The following is a 6,174-nucleotide window of genomic DNA, read 5'->3' on the forward strand; positions in this document are numbered from 1 at the left end:
ACTCACAATCTCTCACCCTACTCAGGTGTAAAAGGAGTACTTGGCTGTCAAAAGCGTTGTCTTTCTTTGGAAAAAAAATTGTAATATCGCCTTACGGGCGTCATGTCTCGTTCTACATGTTATGTGTTGCTGTTGGTCAGGGACCCTTTGTAAAGCGCTTTGAGCATGTTAAGTGGAGATTACACTATATAAAAGTTCAATTATATTTTTTAAATATACATGAATAATAATAATAACAAAAATTCTAGCTGATATTTTGAATGATTGCTTTTTCTTGACTCTAGCTTTTTTCGTAAATTATGGGCCTGTATCAGAAATTCCTACGTGCTGGTCTGCACAAATAAGAATCATGCTAAATTACGTTTGCGTATGTTTTCGTGCGAGCGTGTGTTCGCGTAACAACAATGGCACGAAAACACGATTACGTAATAATGAGTGAGTGTGTTTATTTTGCCTATTTTCCTTACACACAACACATTGAGACTTACACATAGGTAGCGGCTCTTACCTGACTTTTTCACCTATCAGGCGTATGAATATATAGGATTCAGGTACCGGTATAAAATTTAACTATATAAATATGTATTTAATTAAAATAATAGGAAATGAGAGTATAAACATTCAGTTATTGTGTTGAATACCAATATTCTTTATTTCACCTCAATATTGTAATCAAATCATTTGAAAGAATTGGACCTACTTTATTATCGAAAGTGTTTACGAACACACTTTCGTCTGCTTGCCTGCCTGCTGCTTGTTTGATTGAAGGACTAGAGAGACTGACAAACGAAAGCCGAAGAAACGGCTGGCAGACACGGGAAACAAATACATAGTTTTGCCAAGATTTGGCGAGTATCGCCGTCCGTTGATAATGACACCATTGCAATCAGTGTTTTAGGAAAGTCAGTTCTTATTTTTCATGTTCATTCTTCGGAATAATTCTAGAAAATGTTGTCTCTGTCAATCGGGCTTCCTTCGGTGATGCCCCGACCGACAACAACAGTCCCAATTCTGTTCCATTGATTCACTCGGATGGAGGTTTAACTTTGATTATACAAATTCCCTTATTATTATTATTATTTCTTCAATCTCAAACGTGGACGTAATATGGCTTCAAAGTGTAACAAGTTTGTTCCAAACATTTTTAACAAGTCAAAATGTCAGCATTGTTTTGGAGCGAAGGAAGCCCACTCCGCCGAGGCTCTTGAAAATAACAAGGTGAGTTGTCCACTCTCTTTGACTATATTTTTTACTACAGTACAGTTACGATTTGTACATTTAGTTTTAGTGTAAGGCCGATCATGATATAGAATGAATGAAACGGGCGCCAATCGGTTCCCTCGGCTCCTTATAGTTTTTAGATTTAGACTCTAGACACCCAGTTTGGTCCCTCGAACAGACTAAAAACGTTGAGTGAAAAGTTAAAGGTAGATAATTAGACACTTCATTTTGTATTCTAATTCTAAATAGTGCTAGAGCAGTCTGATGGGTAGAAGAACTGATGAATATTTTACTTTTATTTAAGTATGAGTGTGTAAGTTGAAGTCTAGTATGCATGTGTGTGCTGACATATAATCGAGAGGTGGGCCTTTGGCCTACCAACCTCCGCTGCACGTCCAACTCGCCTTGATGAGCATGCATTCACGTAAAATATAAAGATTTTTTTTTTAAAACCTACCTCTGTTTCAAAAACTAGCATCTTTCAGCTTTCTAAGAAACATTTTGATTTTTCAGAACTTTAGTTCGTTAAAAAATACCGGCCAATCTGACCCGTTGAGTCGAATGAAAACGAAATTTTGTTGTTTACACGGTTCGAAGGAAATGCCGTAAATAAGCTTTCATGGACTTCCTGTGTTGTTTTTACAGTGTCACGTGACGGTTTTGAGAAATTTGTCGTCTGCTACAAATAATTAGACCGGTAGGGGTAGATACAAGTATGAGTGTGTAAGTTGAAGTCTAGTGTGCATGTGTGTGCTGACATATAATAGCAATAGCAGTAGGTACATAGCAGCCCTTCACATGATGTCAATTACTATAGTAACTTGTATACTTTTATTTTTATCTTGAAATTTGATTTTGGCCCCACAGAGGGGAAAAGGGGCTAAATTGATGGTACAAGACGTTTATTTATGATTTATATATAAATAAATAGTAAAACACAGCCGTGGAATCTTCAATACTTCATCTTTCTCTCAAACCTGTGATTCACCTTACTAAGAATCAGTAATGCATTTTATTGCCATTAGTAGTATTAGTATTATTATTAGTATTACATCACTATGCCCAGGGACAAATTTTTCATCCCATATCTGCGTCAGAGTTGTGATATTATCCTTGAGGACATCAATTTTCATACGTAAATCCATTCAAAATTGAAGGAATATCTTGCATTAATAAAATAAAAAGCTTGAAATTATGACATACAGACTGACCCCAGGCTAAGTCATCCTAGTGGTTGAACCACTCTTGTAATAATGGACTTTGTCTAAGAGATCACAACAAATCTATTGGAGACCCCAAGTCGATTAGACAGAGCTGACAACCTACCGCAAAAATTGCGGAATTGTACGTATTTTCAGCGATTGTACGCTTGTACGCATTTCCCCCAAGATTGTACCCATTTTCATTGGATGTTGTGTTACGCTGTTATTCATATTATTACCAGCCTATTGAGAAGCCTTGGTGACCAAGTGGATATTCATATATTTTTTTGACCAATTATGATCTTCATGCTGGGAGGTAGAATTCTGAAAGGATTGGATTATAATCTTGGGAACATCATTGTTGCTTGTGCGGTGTGACTTTTTGAAAGTATACCTTCCTATTACATTCACAATGGTTAGTTTCCGTCGATTTCAGGATTGTACCCATTTTTATGAAATCTCCCCCATTTTGAGGTCCCATTGTACACATTCTCATCAGATGGGGTTAGCAGCTCTGCGATTAGATGATGTGCGGCTCTGTGGTCTAGTAGTATTACTCGTTCGGCACATGGTTGAGTCCTTTGAGAAGGCTCTTTACTCACATTCTCTCACCGTACTCGAGTGTAAAATGAGTACCTGGCTGACAACAGCGCTGTCTCTGTCAGAAAAAAAATGTAATATCGCCTAAAAAAGGCGCCATGCCCCGCCCTACATGTTATATGTTTCTGTTGGCCAGGGACCCATTGTCAAGCAATTTGAGCACGTTTAGTGGAGCTTGCGCTATATAAGAGCTCAAGTTTTCAATTTTTTAATTTTTTTTTTTTTTTTTAATCTGCTGTTAAAAATGACTGAAAGTGTCCGAATCTTTTAACATTTGTCACTCAGGTGACGTCCTGAGCAATCATTCTCTAAGAAAGTATTCCAGTCCAGTCCATATTATTTTGTGCCCAATTTTTGTTAAAAATTAATTCACCAAACTGTTTTAAAAATATGTGTGTTGGATTTGTTACAGTGTATATGTATGGTGAAATATGGAGACGCCAACAGTAAAAGTGATTGAGGAAATATATGTGTGGTTCTCAAGAGGAATGTTAAGGATATTTAAGTGGAGTTGTTGCCAAAATTATCAAAAAAGTTGTATTGGATATATATATATATATATATATATATATATATATATATATATATATATATATATATATATATATATATATATATAATATATATATATATATATATATATAAGATGATTGGGGGGGGGGGGGGTTGTCAAATTGACAGATAGATAATTTGACCCATTGATGGCTTCACAGAATGAATTAGAGAAGAGAGATGTTGGATCAGAGAGTTAACGTGGGTGAAACTTTTAAAAAAGTATTTTTACTGAACAACAAAGATTCATGTGTCCTCCTTCATTATTTTCCTGTTAGTGATATTGAGCCCCCATTTTAAAATGTTGTTGTGCAGCCTAAATGTTCAATGGCTTAGTGCCCATTTTACCGATTTGTATCTGCACATGTGGAAAAAAACAAAATACTTTTCTTTAAAATTTAACTCTAAATTCCCGCTTTTCAAAATGGATTTTGCCTTAATAGCTTCTATTTCTATGAAGACGATTGAATCCCCCCCCCCCCCCCCCCCCCCCCCTCCCCAAAAAAAAAAAAATCATTGTAATTGTACTATTTGTGGTCAAAAGACTTGATTCATTCCTGTTTGGGAGTTTTATTTGACTTCTACCAACACTGCTCTACTTGACAATCAATTCGTTTCACACTTGCTCCACCCTTACCCTCTCTATGTCCTTCAAACTGCTTTCTTTCAATGAAATATCCAATCAGCTTCTTACAAATGTCCCCTTCTAATTGGCTCCTGAAAACAATTTTAAATTTCCAGAAGACGGTAATCAGCAAAGTTGCTCCTCCCATTCTAATGGATCATACCTATGATATGCTGGGTCTTGTGGCCTAGCCCGTGTGGCTTTTGATATTACATAACAATTTAACATCACAATTGATATTCCTACAAAAGATATTAAACAATTGGAATTGGATAGAGATAGAGATGGTGATATTGCAAAGCTCTTTCTCCCTTATTCATGTGATTTAAAACCCAGCTATCCTAATTCGTATGGTGGACGAACACAGTATGGGACCAGGTTGGTTTGTCTCAGAGTCAGGTACGCTATTGATTGAGCTACCAAGCCCTAATTGGGCTATGTGGTCTAGAGGTATGACTCTCGCCTTCGGGTCTGAATTGTGCATAGTTGAGTCCTTGGAACATGCTGTTGTCTCACAATCTCTCACCGTACTCAGGTGTAAAGTGAGTACTTGGTCGTTAACAGTGTTATCTCTGCCCACAAAAAAAGTTAATATTCCCTATAGCCGTCATGTCTCGTCCTACAACTCTATATGTTAAAAGGTTTTTGTGTTGGCTTGGGACCCCTTGTAAAGCTCTCTGAACACGTTTAGTGAAACTGTGATATGCATATTCTCTAGTTTGAAATAAATCTAATTAACCCTCTCCATCCCCAACCTTTTGGTTCAATGACTTGATAGTTTGACACGCTAAAATCAATTTGGCATTTTTTCACCTTTATCCACAATCTTCTCTCTCTCTCTCTCTCTCTCTCTCTCTCTTCTTTACTCTCTCTCTCTTCTCTCATCTCTCTCTCTCTCTCTCTCTCTCGCACTCCCTCTCTCGCCTCTCTCTCTCTCTCGCACTCTCTCTTACTCTCTCTCTCTCTCTCCCTCTCCTCTCTCTCTCTCTCTCTCTCTCTCTCTGTGTGTGTGTGTGTGTGTTTTCCTTTCAAGTCAATGTTTGTTTTTGTGTCTTTCGGTCAAGTCACACAGTACTGTTAAAATCAGAATCAACGAATTTTGAAAATGTTTGGGTTGTTTAACTTCTAACAAAAACAAACAAACAACTATCACATTTGTTCTCTTTTGGTATTTTAGTTTCGTTCTTCTTCTTGTTCTTCTTCTCTTCTTCTCTTCTTCTTCTTCTTCTTTCTTCTTCTTCTCTTCTTCTTCTTCTTCTTCTTCTTCTTCTTCTCTTCTTCTTCTTCTTCTTCTTCTTCTTCTTCTTCTTCTTCTTCTTCTTCTTCTTCTCTCTCCTCTCATTATAAAGGGTAATTACACTCATACTCTTGGATTATATGGGACGAGTGAGGATCATTGCTACTTAAGACTTCGTGGGTGACCCAACTAAATATTTTAAAGAGAATGCAATTTGTTGTCGTGTCCCCGAACCAGTGACATCTATATGAAGTCCTAGCCCCGAAGCCAACCATGTGACGACCCGACCGACCTGGGTCCTTAATCTTGTCTCGTTCTGCTACGATGCCTCGGTGTCTTAATGTCCCCGTGGTGGGGCCTTCAAGCAATACATTCTCTGTGTATTTGTGTTCAGGCGTAGGTAGTGCTGGTGGTGGCGGTAGTGGAAGACATCTCCGTTCGTCCGTCCGTCCACACACACAGATGTGTATCCAATCCAATTCAATGATGTTTTGATGGAATGAGAAAGGACGTCATGCTCTTGGGCTTAGGTTAAAAACATCTCTCTCTCTCTCTTCTCTCTCTCTCTCCTCTCTCCTCTCTCTCTCTCTCTCTCTCTCTCTCTCTCTCTCTCTCTCTTCCTTTGTCTTTCTTATCTCTCTCTATTTTTCTCTTTTTCTCTGTCTCTCCCTTTCTTTCTCTCTCTCTCTCTCTCTCTCTCTCTCTGTTTCTCTCTCTCCCCCTCTCTTTTTCTCTGT

The sequence above is a fragment of the Berghia stephanieae genome, chromosome 7, assembly GCF_034508935.2.
Source record: "Berghia stephanieae isolate SIO BIC M18660-M18661 chromosome 7, UCSD_Bste_1.3, whole genome shotgun sequence".
NCBI lineage: Eukaryota > Metazoa > Mollusca > Gastropoda > Nudibranchia > Aeolidiidae > Berghia > Berghia stephanieae.